This window comes from Tupaia chinensis, unplaced genomic scaffold, assembly GCF_000334495.1.
Source record: "Tupaia chinensis unplaced genomic scaffold, TupChi_1.0 Scaffold144702_1, whole genome shotgun sequence".
Taxonomy (NCBI): Eukaryota; Metazoa; Chordata; class Mammalia; order Scandentia; family Tupaiidae; genus Tupaia; species Tupaia belangeri.
The window spans coordinates 2,724,269-2,742,410 of NW_006204563.1; the positions used below are offsets into that span (position 1 = coordinate 2,724,269).

Here is an 18,142-nt window from a genome sequence, read left to right on the forward strand (position 1 = left end):
AGGGCATATGTACTCATCAGAGAGAGAAAAAAAAAAAAAGTGAGAAATCACCCCCCAGGAGGGAAGGACATGCTGTAACCCTTTCTTCTCCATTCTCCTTTCAGAATTCTAGGCATGCATACACATGTGCCTGGCATGGTTTTTCAAGCCACCAGGTCAAAGACTCAAACCACGGAGTCAGCCATGTGGGATCCAATGCCTTCACCACCACACCATCTGTTGGCCCAAATATTAGCTATTTTAAAACATCATTATAGACCTTGCCTGTGCCTGCCCCAGAGCCAGTGGTTCTCAAAGCACCCAATACCCTGCAAGACGTGCCATGCACCAATGGAGTGAACATGGTCAGAGTGATGGTAGCCAGGCTGGGGCTGAGGCTGCTGCTGCTGGCACTGCTCCTACCCACACAGATTTATTCAAATCAAACAACTGTCATAACACTACCAAGTAACTCCTCCCAGAATACCTCCGCCACCCTAAATCCAGCTAATGCCACCACCAAGGTCGTTGGCAGTGCCCTGCAGTCAACAGCCAATCTCCTTGTGATCTCGCTCTCTCATTTACATCTCTATTGTTAAGAGACTCAGGCCAAGAAATATCAACACTTCCCCATCTTCTAAACCCGCTCCAAATGGCATCTAGAAGTTCAGTGTGTCAAGAAAAAAAAAAAAACAAAAAAACAGGTCTTCATCAAATCTACTAATTCCAGACCTTATTTTATTGACACAGAAATTGTTGTGAATCCCAAATTTGACTGATTGAAGAACATGTGAAGGACTTGACCAGATGATAAATGCCAAGATTAAACTTGCTGGAGTTTTATGTACAAGATGAAGAGACAACGCTCAAAATTAGTTAAGACCTAATGTCCTTGAATGTGGCTTAAGAAATATGGACATGTATGGGCCCAGCAGGTGGTGCAGTGGTTAAGAACACTGGACTCCCACATGGCTGACGATGGGTTGTGTCCCAGACCTGGCAGCTTGCTTGCTCTTGCTCTCTCTCTCTCTCTCTCTCTCTCTCTCTCTGTCCCTCTCTGGTCAAATCAAAATAAATAAATAAATAAATAAAATCATTCTTTAAAAAAAAAGAAATATGGACATGTAAAACTCTACCTTGAAATTATGAATAGATTTTATCTTATCTACAGATAAAGAATGAGATGTAGAATGAAGATTCAGTTTTCATTCAGTTCATTAAATCCATAAGGCCATAAAACAATTAGGTAACAGGAAAAGTTTCCATGATTGTATGTACAATAGAAGGAACTTCCAGGTGTTACCGTAAATCCTAAATGTATCGTTTCAGCAGTACTAATTTAATGACTATATACTCTAGATAAAATTGCACATTCTAAAGCTATCACTGTTTTCTGGGGAACTGAACTCTTTTCCTCGGAGGCTTTGGGTTTGACACTGCATTTGATCTTTTATGTAGTAATTGACAGGTGCCAGGGCAATGATGGATTGAAATCTACCCCCAAACCCAAGCATTCTGGGTGAATATTGCTTAACCTCATAAAGTCAAATGATAGACATTTTCTATCACCTGTTTTAACTGGACAAGAGCAACAGATTCATTTAGTTAAACTGTTTTTTTTGTTTTTTTTTTTTTTAGTTAAACTGTTTCAGAGAGTAGAATTACATTGACCTCAACTAATTAAAAAATGCTGGTTGTTATTTCTGTATATGTTGAATTTCTGCATTTTTTTACATTAAAAAATGACCTGTTTTGAAGGTAGAATTATAACTCTTCAAATAAAAAGGTAAATGTGTGAAGGAGCCAAAACTGTGATCAGGTATTTGGGAAGTGAAGAACAGGGAGCTAACTTGCATGAAGTTCACAGAAACTTCTCTACTCTTTCCGCAAATACTTTTTTTTAACCTATGGATCAGAATAGCCACGTTTGACACACTTTCTGTTATCAGTCAATATTTCTAGATAGTTAGAACCTCAAGTGAGCTTGATTCTGGAAAATCTTTTCCAGCAACCTCAACACAAAAACCTTTTAAAAAATATACGTCCCTGAAGTATTTTGTTCACACGGTCACACACTGATGCTGAGGTTCTGTTCCAGTGTCTAACATGGCCACCAAGTCATTTTCCCCCATCTTTAGAAATGTACATGAGAAAAACCAGATTGAGCAGATCTGAAGCGACTGTGTGTGTGAATGAACACTCCCCTTTGCTTCACACCTGAACGCTGGACCTCTATTTTGGATTGTATATTGTGTTTGTGTATTTATGCTTTGATTCTTAGTAACTTCTCATGTCATGGAATTGATTGAACACAAACTGTAAATAAAAAGAAATGAATGGCTGGAAAAAAAAACATGTATTTTTTTCACTTTACACTTGGAAATTTCAAAATTGGGTGACAGAGACTGCTAGCTGTTCGCCAAATATTCACGTTCATCTTCCTTAATGTAGGCATTTTTAGGACTAGATTGCCCCAGCAAAGATTACAATTTTCAGTCTTGGGCCCTGCTATATAAATTGTGTGGCTTAGTACAAACTAAAACAGTAGAACCTCTTTCTAAAAATAGTTATTATGGACTCAGCCAAGTGACAGACCAGTGGGGTACCACTGTGCAATGCCAAAGCCACATGAGACGCCCCATTTGGAGCTACACTGAGCTGAATATATTAGACATGTCCACATGTATGTGTGGTCATGACTGATTAGGAGGCTGAGGAAAAGATCACAGCATGGTGACCTACAGAGGATCTGCGTGTGTGTGCCTGTCTCTCACTACATTTAAATTTTTTTAATTATTATTATTTTTTTGGAGAGGTTTTTGTTGTAAAGTGCATGTGCTCACCAGAAAGACAGAGAGAGACAGAGAGACAGAAAGTGAGAAAACACCCCCCCGGGGGGATGGCCAGGCTGTAATCCCTTCTCCTCCATTCTCATCTCAGGATGTTGGGCATGCACACACATGCGCCTGATGTGAGTTAAAGCCACCGGGTCTGGGACCCAAACCACAGTTGGCTGCATGCAAGTCCAGCAACGTAGCCATTATGCTAACTGCTGGTCCCAAAGTTTTTTAAATTCTTAAGAATGTCAAGACAGTAGTGTATTAATCCAAGTGTGGAGCCCTTTTAATCATGGCTAGTCTTGTGCTGCACAAGTCACATGTTCATTAAGCCAAACCTGCTCAGGCCCTACTGCATTTGAGGTAGGATTTAAGGGAGGGTGTGATTAGGTCTTTCCAATTAAGTATGAGCAGAAGTTGGGAACCAGCAGTTAGCGTAATGGCTATGTCGCTGGACTCCCACGTAGTCGACCGCGATTCGCGTCCTGGACCCGGTGGCTTAAAACTCATGCCGGGCGCGTGTGCGTGCGTGCCCAAGATCCTGAGAGGAGAATGGAGGAGAAGGGATTGTGGCGTGACCATCCCCCCTGGGGGGTGATTTCTCGCTTTCTGTCTCTATGTCTCTATCTGGCGAGCGCACACGCCTTATAGTGAAAATCTCTCCAAATAAAAAAAAAAAAAAAGAAGTGATGCATTTCATTTCAAGCCAAGAGGATTATAAAGCTCATCTGCATTCTCCATCCTCTTTCATCTGCTCCTGGATATCAATAGTCAGAGTGATCTCAAATGCCTAGTGTTAAGCATGTAAGAACCTCCACAGTGTAAGGTCTTAGAATAACTGTGCCACAGGCCCTGCTCTTCTCTCTCATACCTAAACTCCTATCAGAAAAACAGTGGACGTGGGACCAGCAGTTAGTGTAATGGCTATGTCGCTGGACTTCTATGTTGTCAACCGCAGTCTGAGTCCTCGACCAGGTGGCTTAAACTCACGCCAGGCGCGTGTGCGTGTGTGCCCAAGATCCCAAGAGGAGAATGGAAGAGAAGGGATTGCAGTATGGCCATTCCCCCTGGGGGGTGATTTCTCGCTTTCTGTCTTTCTGTCTCTCTCTGCCTTTCTGGCAAGTGCATGTGACCTATAGCAAAAACCTCTCTAAACAAACAAACAAACAAATAAACAAAAAACAGTGGATGTTATGTAAGTGAAAAATAAATATATCTGACATAATGAGCTGTTCAGATTTGGAGATTTCCTGTTACAGAAGTTAGCATTGCCTTAATTAATACCAGAGTTGAGGATATAAAACTCTGAGAGCTTGGGGACCAGCAGATAACATAATCTTTACATTGCTGGACTCCCACATAGCCAACTGCAGTTGAAGTCCTGGACCCAGTGGCCTGAAATACACTGCTCATGTGTGTTCTCATTCTCCCAAGAGGACAATGGAGGAAAACGGATTGTGACATGCCCATCCCCCTGGAGGGTGATTTCTGGCTTTCTGTTTCTCTCTGTCTCTTCGGCAAGCACACGTACCCTATAGCAAAAATCTCTCTTAAAAAAGAAGAAAAAAGAAAGAAAGAAAGAAAGAAAGAAAGAAAGAAAGAAAGAAAGAAAATTTAAAAATGAAGCTCTAAACTTGAAGTACCTTAAAATCCAGAAATACAAAGGAATCCGCTGTTCCACTCATATCATGTCAGTCTCTAATTCCCCTCTCTCGTCTATGTCTTGCATGACATTGGACACAATAGATGCTCAAAGCACATTTAGTGATTCATTATTTTAATGGATAGTTTGAACGCCTCTCACGTGCCAGGTACTAAGTACTAGTAATTCTACAGATGGAGCCCCTGCCCTCATGACACGTACACTCAAGTGAAATAGTCTGGTGAATAAATTAATGCAGAAAGGATGACTCTATCTGGAGAAAAGTAAGCCCTATTGAGGTCACTATGAAAATTTTCATTCCCCATAAATTATCACAACACATATAGAATTACCACAGCCGCTCCCTTATACCACTGTAACACTTACCCCCCTTGAAAAGCAAATGCCCTAGGAAATAAACGGGTTCCAAGTCATCACCATCTTGTAGAGCAGCAACCATCCATTGTAGGAGGGGAGCAGGAGGAAGTGGAGAAAATGTGTCATTCTCCTCTTTACCCCAAATAAAAGGCTCACAGAGATGCCACTGAAGAGAAACCCATTTTGCCCATAAACCAGAGACCATTCCACCTAGCAGTACCTGACTTTAGATGACAGAACAGGGTTGGACAGTGACGTGGTGGTTAAGGCGTTAAACCTGGCCAACCATGGTTCAAGTACCAGATCTGGAGGCTTTCTTTCTCACTTTCCCTTTCTCTTTCTCTGTCTCTTTCCAGTCAAATTAAAACAATAATAATGATAGATAAAGTTAAATGAATAATTATTTTAAAAAATTTTTAAAGAAGAAAAAGATAGAGCCTGGTGGCATAGTGGTTGGGGCACTGGACTCCCATGTGGTCAACTGTGGTTTGACTCCTGGACCTGGTGGCTTGTTGTCTCACTTTCCTCTCTCTCTCTCTCTCGTAAAAATTTTTTAAAAAAATGAATAAAATTAAATTGAAATAATTCTTTAAAAAAAAAGAAAGATGTTAGAAGATAGAACCCACATTCTCTTATTTAAAAAAGAAAATGTTTTGGATCTCATAAAAATCTTACAAAAGTAGCTATAACACTACTGTATAATAATAAGCTTAAAGTAGTATGATAACCATATATTGGAGAACAGCACTTTTAAGTTCAATGTTTGAAGCAATAATCATTTTTTAATTATTATACTTTATTTAACATTTAAGAGACAAAGAGGGAAAGTGAGAAATTACCCCCCAGGAGGACGGCAATGCCATAATACCTTCTCCATTCTCCTCCTAGAATCTGGGCACGCAAGCACATGAACCCGGCATGAGTTTCAAGTGATCAGGTCCAGGATTCTAACAGCGGCCAGCCAGGTGGGACATAACCATTACACCATATGCTGGCCCCACCTTGAAAATTCTTAACCCTATAAAAAGTTCTAAGAACAGTACAAAAAAATGCAGTTATTTTTAACCTAGGTTTACTTGGTTAACATTTGGCTACACTGGTATAATCTGTATCTCTCTTCATAGATAGAAAGTAGATCATAGTGAAAGAGAAAGATGAATAGCTGAATCATTAGAGACTAAGTTACAGATTATGGATCTGACACCTCATTAAATTTTTTTTTAATTACCAGAGGGCACAAGTACTCACAGAGACAGAGAAAGAAAGAGAGAGAAATCACCCTCTAATGAAGTATGATTACAATCCTTTTCCTCCATTCCTCTTTCCCATCAGGATTTTAGACATGCATGCATGCACACTCAGAGTGCTTTTCAAGCCATGGACGGGGGCTGGGGTTCAAACTGTGGTCAGTCATGCGGGATCCAGTGCCCTTTACTGCTACACCACGAGGCTGGCCTGACGCTTCATTTCAAAATACTTTATTATCTGTTTCCTAAGAATAAAGTTATTTTGCTCTCTAATCATCACACTATCACATTTAAGAAAATTAACAAGGATTCTTTAAAACCTAATATCCACTATGTATATCATTTTCTTTAATTGTGCCAAAACTACTTTCATGAACGTTATTTCTAAGCAGTATTCAAACAAGTCTCATTCATTGGTTATTAACAGCATCAGCAGTCTCTTTATCTGGGACCTAAACTTCATCTCTTTTTTCTTCTTGATGTTTCCTTTCAGCAAAATCCAAACCAGTTTGTCTTTTAGAGTCTGCCACACTCTGAATGGATCTACTTACTGACCTGTACCTGTATCACTTTTTTTTTCCTTTTCACTACAGATTAGGTCTAGAAGCTTGATGAATTTAAGTTAAAGATTTTACAAGAATACTTCATAGATGGATGCTCTGTTTATCTACCCAATATACTTTCCAATGGATATGGACTTTCATATCCTTTTATCCCATATAACTTCCTTCCAGTGACCACTCTCAAGAATAGCAGCAGTTGGAAACCAGCAGTTGGCGTAATGGCTATGTCGCTGGACTCCCACGTAGTCGACCGCGGTTCGTGTCCCAGACCCGGTGGCATAAAACTCACGCCGGGCGCGTGTGCATGCGTGCCCAAGATCCCGAGAGGAGAATGAAGGAGAAGGGATTGCGGCGTGACCATCCCCCATGGGGGGTGATTTCTCGCTTTCTGTCTCTATGTCTCTGTCTGTCTGGCGAGCGCACGCGCCCTACAGTGAAAATCTCTCCAAAAAAAAAAAAAGAATAGCAGCAGTTCTGGGAACCAGCAATTAGCATAATGACTATGTCGCTGGACTCCCACCTAGTCGACTGTGGTTCGCGTCCTGGACCCTGTGGCTTAAAACTCACGCCGGGCACGTGTGCATGCGTGCCCAAGATCCCGAGAGGAGAATGGAGGAGAAGGGATTGTGGTGTGACCATCCCCCCTGGGGGGTGATTTCTCGCTTTCTGTCTCTCTGTCTCTCTCTGTCTAGCAAACACACGTGCCCTATAGCGAAAACCTCTCAAAAAAAAAAAAAAAGAAAAAGAATAGCAGCAGTTCAGTCCCAGAAATCCTTCAGTAAACTGAAAAGTTATCACAAAATAGGCAAAAAAAAATTATCTATATATCTATCTATATGTACGTATGGTTTAGTTGGCCAGAGCATCATTTTTAGTGAGGTCTTAGTTCCCCACCCTCACAATTGGCTGCTACAGTCTGAATGTTTGTGTGCCTCTCTAGTTCTTATGTTAAAATTCTTATCCCCAAAGAGATGATATGAGGTATGAATAGATGAGACCTTTGGAAGATGATTAGGTCAGAAGGGTGGAGCCCCCATGAATAGGATTAGTGCTCTTAAACAAGAGCCCCCAGAGAAGCCACTTACTCTTTGCACTTTGTAAGTTACCGTGAGAAGACAGCTGTCTATGAGGGAAGGAGCTCTTACCAGACAGAGTGCCTCGGTGCCTGGATCTCGGGCCTCTCAGCCTCCGGATCTGTGAGAAACAGATTTGTGTTGTTTACAGTATAAAAACTCAGTTTAAGGTATTTAGTTATAGCAGCCCAAACAAACTAAGTCAATGGCTTAACGAAGTGTTTAATTCCATGTAAGAAAGACAACACATTTATTACTCTTATTTTAGGAAGAGGTAGCCAAAACTGTTTGTGTAGTTACCATTTATTTATTAAAGACAACTATATTCCCAGGGCATTGTGTGTTTAGTGGCCTCTGAAACGGCAAGGAGGGCTAGTCTGTAGTGTAGAGGTTAAGGCAGCTAGATTCCACAGAGCTGACCACGAAGCTTGAGTCCTGGACCCAGAGGCTTGAGAAAGATGCTGGATGTGGGTGTGAATATGCCCAAATCCCCAAATGAGGGAGAAATGGAGGTGTGACCATGCCCTGTGAGGGGTGTGTTCTCACCTTCCCTCTCTCATTTCTCTCTCTCTCTCTCTCTCTCTCTGCTGAGCATGACACTCCCTCTGATAATTTTTTTTAATGCAGAAAAGAGAAGTGAAACAAAATTAAAGAATGAATAGAGAGACAATTATAGCATTAAAGAGATGGCTTTCAAACTTTTAGGCCATGACCAACCCAATATACACAAGTATATGTAAACTGAAATAAACATTTCATAAAACCATACTTATATTTACTAAATATTAAGCGACCTGATATTTTATAGATCCTATTTAAAAAAAAAAAAAAAAAGAATTTGCTTTACCCATAAAATTTTCAAAACCCCTGATGGCTCATGACCTGCAGTCAGGGGGAAAATGCATTAGACTAATTAGACTTAAGTGTTCAGCAAAGGAATGAGGAGGAGTTAGAGTGACAGTAATAGTGTACTTCAACAGAGAATTATGCTGTTCTTTAATTTTCCAAAACAGTTTTCTCTTTGGGCCATGATATCATATAAAGTTCAATCACAAACAAGACGAGTTTAAAATCATTCTTGCACTACTTAACTACAGACAGCTGGATGACTTGGACACGTCCCTTAGACTTCCCTGGGATCCTGTTCTTCCCCTGGGAAACAGAGATAATGCCAGGTCACAGAGATGGTGCAGAGGTAAAGGAGAAAAAGAGAACGAAAGCACCTGCCACAAACCAAGTAAATATGGTCTTATGGTCCCAGAAGTCAAGGTCTAAATTCATAGTACAACTTGCCCTTGGCTTGAAGAAATCAAAGTAAACTAAGTGAACTTTCTCACTGAGTGCACCATCATCCTGGCAAATCATCACCTCTGTGTGTCAGAGAGTCAGACAGAAGAGTAGGTTGGCCAACAAGAAGGCACTAAGCAAAAAAGATCTCTGCGTGCATCTAAATCCTCTCAGAATGACAGAATGCTTGGATTAAAAAAAAAAAAAAAAAAAAAAAAAAGACTAGCCCAGATTATATAAATGTCCTGCCATGAAAACAGTCACTGAAAACCGGTAAAATGGTTTAAGTTGGTGCTGGCTTCAAGCATCTCGTTCATCGTTTGTTTTAATTATTCCTGATGTGTTGCCTATCACATCACAAGCTTCTTCAAAGGGAAAGGAATAAGCAGTTGTCATAACAACAAAGCTCTTCATTACCCTGGGAACCTTCGACAGCTTTATTTAAAATGAAGGAGAAAAAAGAACCCTAACCAATTAGCTTTATCAGTCTGATTCATGTTCTTCTTAAACTGATAACAGTGTTTCCTGAAGAACTTACAATTTGATGGGGAATGTGTCATGAATATTTATGCTAACATAAAACTCGGAGAAAAATTGGCAAGCTAATTATCACTTGGAAGGTGTTTCTGGTCAAATTCCTGCCCAGTGATCCATTTGATTTTTTTAAATGACTTTTATTAAACAAATCAAAGAATTAGTGGGACATTTGCCAACATCTATCCATTGGTTCAAGAACAGCAATGAGACCTATTTAGGTTTAAACTTTAAAGCCAGAGGTTCACCTTCACTAATTTGATTTGCATGAACTTATCATTCAGTTAAACCGGAAATGTTCTTGTCTGCCTTCCACCCTTCCTTCTCTGTGCCAGAGATATAGCGAAAGTCCCAAGACAGTTTTAATTCTGCCCTTCTCTGCAGAATTAAAAAAGCAGATGTTTTCTTCTGGCTTCAGGAGATAAGACTGAGAAGTAATTATTGTTCTGGTCCCAAATCCCACAGGTGTTTCCATTGCTGCCCTGTGACCACTCCAGGAAAAATAAATAGTAAATTTGAGAGGGTCTGGTTGAGGTGCTCTTTTAGTTCAGACTGGAAGCCAAATGTTTGAGGATTTCTTGCAAATGAAAACTATGCAGGAATTGGCAAATATTTTGGCAAAGAGATAGATATTAAGTATTTGTGACTTTGCAGGATATAGACTCTTTGTTGCAGCTATTCAGGTCTGCCATTGCTGAGTGAAACAGCCATAGACCATATGTAAGCTAAGGGACTTAGCCAGATTGGATTCAGCCATAGTTTGCCAACTCCAACGGGTTCCCAAGAAATTCAGTATCTACCACCAAAGAATTAAGTTATATAAACAATGAACACTTGACAAGCATGTTCACATGTTCACAAAGGGTTTTCACATATATCATTTATTTAATCCTGAAATGACAGACATTTTTGTATACTTATGTTACATAAGTAGACTTCAGTTGCTCATGTAACTTTCTTGCTTTTCAAGATCTCTTGATTTCAGTTTCAATATTCTTTTCACCATACACCCAGCTGCCTCATAAACAATGCACTTTATACATATCAAACAGAAAGAAATGAATGACAATATCTACAACTGTAGTTAGTGCTCAATGAAGCGAAAAAAAAAATCAACACTCCTTTCAGCCCTAGTGAATTCCTCACAGTACTTTTTTTTTTTAAGGGAAAAATTTTTTTTTTTTGAGAGGATTTTGCTATAGGGCACATGCGCTCGCCAGACAGACAAAGAGACAGAGAGACAGAAAGCGAGAAGTCACTCCCCAGGGGGGGATGGCCACACCGCAATCCCTTCTCTTCCTTTCTTCTCTCGGGATCTTGGGCATGCACACGCACATGCCTGGTGTGAGTTTAAGCCACCAGGTACGGGACTCGAACCGCGGTCGGCTACATGGGAGTCCAGCGACATAGTCATTACGCTAACTGCTGGTCCTAAGGGAAAGATTTTTGCTATAGGATGTGTGCACTCACCAGACAAAGAGAGAGAGAAGGACAGAAAGGGAGAAATCACCCTCTGGGGGGATGGCCATATTTCAGTCTCTTCTCTATTCTCCTCTTGGAATTTTGGGCATGCATACACACATGCCTGGTGTGAGTTTTAAGTCACCGGGTCAGGGACTCACAGTCAACTACATGGGAGTTTAGCAATGTAACCATTATGTCATCTGCTGATTCCTTATGGGACTAACTTGAGTGTTAAACCAAGCTTTGGGTGACTAGAAAGTCAGGTAATTCTGTGTGTCCTGAGTTCCAGGCTCATTTCAGGAATTAGCCACGTAGGTTTAGTTAATTCCAAACTGTCTGTCTTCCCAAACCAAGACCAAAAAGGACTTCAGCAATTGTTTGCAGCATGGAGAAAAACACACCCAGAAATAGATCCACCCAAAATTGGATCCACACTGAATCCAATTCAGAAGTCGTTATGGCTCAGGCTCGGAATATACTTACAGTACTCATATAGAAAAGAATCTTGTTACCAAAGATTGTGCAGACAACTATTACTTCATTATGACAGTGCTGCCCAATCAGAATACTGCGTTAGGAAACACAGATGCACCGTCGGTTAAGGAGTATGATTTAACCAATTGTTCTCTAGATTTTAGCCCCATAAATATTCTCTGTATTATTCATTTCAAATAAAATACCCATGAAAAATCTTGCTGATGAGACATTTGCAGGTGATAGTCTCCATGTCCAACTCACTTCAATTCCATAAGCATTGGCTGAGTGCCTTCTCAGTGTCAGGCATAATAAAAATAATCTTTGCTGGGTGTGCAGTAGTTAATGCACTGGACTTCCACATGGCAGATGGCAGTTCAAGTCCCAGACCCAGTGGTTTGAAACTCACATAAGCACATGTGTGTGTGTGCCCAAAATTCTTTTTTTTTTTTTTTTGGGGGGGTTTTTTTTTTTTTTTTTTTTTCCGCTATAGGGCACGTGTGCGCGCCAGACAGACAGAGACATAGAGACAGAAAGCGAGAAATCACCCCCCAGGGGGGATGGTCACGCCGCAATCCCTTCTCCTCCATTCTCCTCTCGGGATCTTGGGCACGCACGCACACGTGCCCGGCGTGAGATTTAAGCCACCGGGTCCGAGACGCGAACAGCGGTCGACTACGTGGGAGTCCAGCGACATAGCCATTACGCTAACTGCTGGTTCCCCCAAAATTCTGAAAGGAAAATGGAGGAGGTAGAATTGCTGCATGGCCAGCTCCCCTGGGGGATAATTTCTCACTTTCTGTCTACCTGTCTCTTCAGCAAGTGTGCACGCCCTAATAACAAGAATCTCTCTAAAAATTAAAAAAATAGTAATACCAATAATCTCTGCCTTCAGAAAGTTCATACTTTCAGCAATAAGAATAAAACGCCTATATAAATGAGTACAATACAGGCAGAATTTTACTTAATAAAGGATTTAATAGTACATAAATTCAAGAGAGAAGAGATTTAAAGAAAGATATGGAAGTTTTCTTGGAAAAGGGTATCTTAGGCTGAGCTTCTATATAAAAACATACTGTAGACTAGGTAGCTACAAATAACAGAAATGTAATTCTCCTAGTTCTGGAGGCTGAGAGGTCCAAGATCAAAACATTTCTCAGAGTCTGAAGGTCAAAAAGTCTGAGGTCAAGGCACTGGAACTTTAGTGTCTGGTGAGGGTTTGTGCCTTCCTACACAGGTGCCGTCTCACTGCATTCTCCATGGTGGAAGGGGTAAGGACGCTCTCTGGGGTCTCTGTTATAAAAACGCTAATCACGGGACCAGCAGTTGGCATAATGGCTATGTCACTGGACTCCCATGTAGTCGACTGCGGTTTGCGTCCCGGACCCAGTGCTTAAAACTCACACTGGGCACATGTGTGTGCATGCCTAAGATCCCAAGAGGAGAATGGAGGAGAAGGGATTGCGGCATGGCCATCCCCCCAGGGGTGACTTCTCACTTTCTGTCTCTATGTCTCTGTCTGTCTGGCGAGCACACGCGCCCTATATCAAAAACCTCTAAAAAAAAAGTAAATAATAATAATTGAAAGGTGTAGCAACAGAGAGCACTATTACTGCATGTCAACTGTTAGAGCTGTCTAGAGGCTGACCCCTTAGCTTAATCGTGACCTTTCCTATTTGCCTGGTCCCCTACAGACCCACTGTACCTATTTGCGTAACATGGCTTCCACAAGCATTTTGAGTTTGCAAGAGAACTAGTTCAAAAGCAACACGTGAGAGAAGGCTGGCTGCCCCATGATCTAGTAGCTAAGGGAGCCTGATATCATATTGCTGACCACGTGGTCTGAATTCTGGCCCCAGCAGCTTGGAAAACACACCATACACATGTGCATGTGTGCCTAAGATCCTGAAGGAGTAGAGAAGGGATTGTAGTGTGACCCTACCCACAAAGCAAGAGAGAGAGAGAGAGATAGAGCACTTTTTTATCACACTCAGGAGGGGGGGGTGTTTTATTCTCTCTGTTTCTCTCTGGTGAGCACATGGGCTCTCCAGCAATTATTTAAAAAAAAATAGGAAAGAAGGAAAAAAGACATGAGATACCTCCTAAAATAAGGTGAGAGAACTTGAAACTATTTCAAGATTGTTAGGAAGGTGGTTAAATTTATCATGTTGACTTTAAAGATAAGTGGCTTACTATTAAATTATAAGTCATGAATTACTCAAAGAGGAAAAGTGCATAGAATTACCTATATAGTAGAGAAGATATTGGATCATCGGAAAAGTCATGATGCATTTTTGCATAGAAAAACAGAAAAATGCATCATGAGTTTTCTGATGACCTAATCATTGAGTTGCCTCTAAGCCTAAAATTCTGAATTTGATTCAGTAAACAATGATGAGCAATAGAACATTTTTGTACAGAGGAGTGATATACTGGAGGTAATTTTGGCTTTTTTTAAAGATGTTAATTTTGACTAAAATATAATTTTTAATTTATAAACCTTGTTTTAGCAATTAAACAGGTTATTTAATGAACTATGTTGGAACTAAATGTCCTGTAAGTTCATGTTTTGATTTATTACTTGGCTGATCTCAATTTGAATCAGTTGTCCTATAACTTTTTTTTAGTGCTCTGCATAAATTTCAAAAGCTTTCCCATAAGCATAAATATGTGAAGAACCACAGTGTTAAAATACTTTAGTTTTATAAATTATGTGTTTGCCTATAACTTTTCTTTTCTTTATGCCACTTAAAAGCAATTATTTCCAAATGGAAAATAATTCATACTGGATATATTCTAAAGTCCATTTATAAATGAAAGGCAATTATTTTTGAGACATATATATATATTCTACAATTCTTTACATTAGCTGTTGTGTGTTTTTTTTTTGACATTCACTAAAAATATGCCCAATGTGATTTGATTATATTAAAGAATTTGAAGTTATTTATTTCATAACACTCATATATGCACAGTCAGCCTTTTGAGTATATCGTATCTCTGATAGGGTTGTTTTTATCCTATATTTAAGACGTTCATGTTCTCTTTCTATATTCACATAATAATTCCAGTAATTTATGGCTTATAACATAATACTTATCTTTTTTTTGAAGTGAACAAGGTAATTTTAAGCACCTTTCTGATGATAATTAAATTAGTTCACACTCTTGCATTTTCTAAGAAACAATGTCACTGGAGCGGCACATCTGACCCTTCAGCCATTTTTTAAAAAATGTCTTTTGTCTACTCTATCACCTTTCCTCCTCAGGTTATTAGTCACATCTCCCTCTAAGATATTAGCATATTTATCAGATTTCAACCCCTGCACTTGGGCTATTGGCCAAGAATAAGCCCAGCAGAAAGTACTAGCTATCTATCAGCTGAGGCTAGTTTTCATTTCCATTACCACCATATTGCCTCTAGAACCATTTGTTTGTAGAACTATAGTCTCCTTAGTGTATTACAAATGAGCTTGAATTTGACAACTGCAAGAGAATCACATGTATGTTTTAATTCCCTGGATAGGGCCAGCCTGATGACAAATTTTAAAATAATCTCATCTTCAAGGCTAAGGATCTTACTGAAGCCAGCAAATGCCTGTATCTCACAACAGAACTACCAAGAAGGGTATAATTATTTTGATAATCATTGGGTTTCTCCAAGAGATACCCACAAATGTGCACATGTTTAAGTGGTGTTTTTAGCAGTCATACCTCATAAATCAATCTGGCAGCTCCTTATAATCACGGATGCTTTTCATGTCGGAGTCACCTTCGTCTCCCAATGTCTTCCTTGGGCTGAAATCCTGAGATCATGTAAATTATTCCAATAGTGTTTTCCTCCAAGAAGATATAAACAGACTTGCCTATATTCTTTTTGATCTATAATTTGATTTCTTTGCCTAGTCTCCCTAAAATCATATCGCCTTTTTTTCACACTCGCATCACATTACACGTGCATGTGGATTTTCTGGGAGTCATCACCTCAGTCTGTTCCACGTTACCACTTTCCACGTTTCCCCTCCGGCATGAGTGTCTGTGTTTCTCATATTTTCCCACGCCCTTTATTAACACAGCACTATTCGGAATAAACCTCTGGGGATCTTTAGTCAGTACATTTTCTTTTCACACTTTCATGTTCAGATACACCCAACATGAGTTTATTGCGAATCCCTCAAAAAGTAACTGAGTCGAATTCCAAATACATGTTGGATACTGAATTTTCCTCATCTAGTCATTTGTATCTTAAGGTATGAAGTGCATCTGGCAAATTTGGAATTAGGTAAATTCTCTATCTGCCCTATCTATACATATAGTAAAGCTATTTTTATGTGGAAACAAACAAACAAAAAACCTAAAGCCCTTAAGTTATTCACAGCAGAAGTCAGAAGTGTTTAAGGAGTATCACTGATCACACGGCATAAACAGCTTGTTACACACCTTACAGTTGAGTCTTGCGTTGCTACCCCTCTACTTCATTCAAGTCTTTCTGCCTTCCCTCCTCAGAGAGATTCTCAAAGGTTGAGAATAGGAAGTGTACATGTATGAATATGTACATGTGAGCATGTGTGCACACTTCTTGGGATTTTCCACAGCTTCTAACACTATGCAGTGTACATAGGAAACACTTAGAAATGTGAACAAGGAAGGAGGGAGGGAAAAGGAAATAAATACATAACAGGAATTAGAGCCTGAACAACACCTGAGAGAAAATGAGGGACCCAGGCTTCCTGATCATCCAAATGACTCCCTCATCATGAAAATTCCTGCAAGAAAGGAGAGGATAAAGAGAGAAGTAGTTGAATTATATAGTGTTTATGCTTTCTGAGAAACAAAAAGGAGTCCATACTCTTCTAAAGCATTAAAAAAAAAAAAAGATCAACTTTTAGAGGTTAATATAAATATAAAATGTAAAGTATGGCTACATAGCTGTCAGATATTCAGCATGCCTCTTTCTCTGTCTGTGTGTGTATGTGTAGAGCTTTTTGCCTTAAGATGTGTGTGCTCACCCAAGAGGAGAAAGAAAGAGACAGTGAGAAGGAAAGGGAGAGGTCATTTCCTGGGGCGATGGCCATGCCACAATTCCTTCTCCTCCATTCTCCTCCTGAGATCTTGGGCAGGCACACACACATGCCCGGTATGAGTTTCAAGCCTCCAGATCTGAGACTCAACCGTGGTAGGCAATGTGGGAGTCCAGTGATGTAACTGCTACATCAGCTGCTGGCCCCGTCAGCCCATTTTTGACAGTCAAGGCACAGCAGGGACTCAATACATGTTTGCAGGATCTATTAATAGTAACATCTCACTGGACGTATGGACTTGATTATGTACCAGTCTTTAATCTTCACGTAGGTTACCTATTTTAAAAAACGAATTAAATCGATAGAAGTGGGCAATCCATTCCATTTTATAAATACTTATTTAATTTATATAACTCACCTTAATTGAATTTTTGCTACAGTCCTATGTGCTAAGTATTATCATAATCCCCAATTATACTTTATACAGATTAGGAAATTTAAGCTAAAAATGATGAGTGACTGACCCAAGGTTCACAGCTGGCTTGTAAATGGCTGGGCAGAGTTCAGACCCAGGCAATCTAACTGAAAAGCCTGCTTGTAGGCATGACTCTGGAACTCCAGGGACTCTTCCACATAATAACGTGCCTTTTATATAAGCAATACACCTTACTAAGCCAGAATTATGTGAGTCTGTCTGTATACTCTGACCCATTCTAAACACCATGATGTTAACTCTCGAAGTTGACTTGTATGTATAATGACACCCAGAAGTATGATCTGGCTTTGGGACCTCGTTCTGAGCTTTCTAGGAATGCCTGACTCTATGAACAGGTGTGAGAATGATATACATTTTGCTGTACTTAGACTTAGATATAATAACAAAGTATGAACACTATAGAGAGGTGATCACATACCAAGTATTCTTTGGAACCTTAAGCTACTATGACAAAAAGAAAAGCTTATCCCTGTTTTGTCCTGGTCTTGATTCTTCTGTTTGTTACCCCAGTTCATCTACAGTCTTGGGCTCTTCAATGGTCCTTTGTTTTTGGTTTTTGAGATCTATGGAACAAATTCTTGATCTTGTCAAGATATTCAGCATATCTGTGTGTGTGTGTGTGTGTCTGTGTGTAGAGGTTTTTGCCTTAACATACATGTGCATTAAATTCACAAATGCCTATAGTTTTCTATGGTATCTCCTTTGTAAATTTCCTTGGAGCTTTCCTCCCTTCCACTGTGCGGAGTTAGAGGTGTTTGCGCTCCTCATTTGTTTTCGGCTCAGAGCAGTCTGTCCTGCCAGATTTCTCTTTCCAAGTACTGTCTCTTCGGCAGATAGTATCAAAGTATTGATTCTGGGACCAACAGATGGTGTAACGGTTGTCACTAGACTCCCATGTAGTCGACCACAGTTCAAGTCCCTGACCCAGCAGCTTAAAACCCACACCAGGCACACGTGCGTATGTGCCCAAAATCCCAAGAGGAAATGGAGAAGAAAGGATTGTGGCATGGCTATCCCTCCTGGGGGAAGGGGGGTGATTTTTCACTTTCTGTCTCTCTCTTTCTGGAGAGCACACACACCCCACAGTGAAAATCTCTCTCAAAAACAAAGTATAGATTTTAAAGTCCACAGTTTTTGGCAATAAGACG

General features: G+C 40.1%; 1 pseudogene; it reads left to right on the forward strand.

Moving 5' to 3' along the window:
- The first annotated feature begins 341 nt into the window (after positions 1–341).
- On the forward strand, positions 342–578 carry LOC102479855 (signal transducer CD24 pseudogene; annotated as a pseudogene).
- Positions 579–18,142: the final 17,564 nt, after the last annotated feature.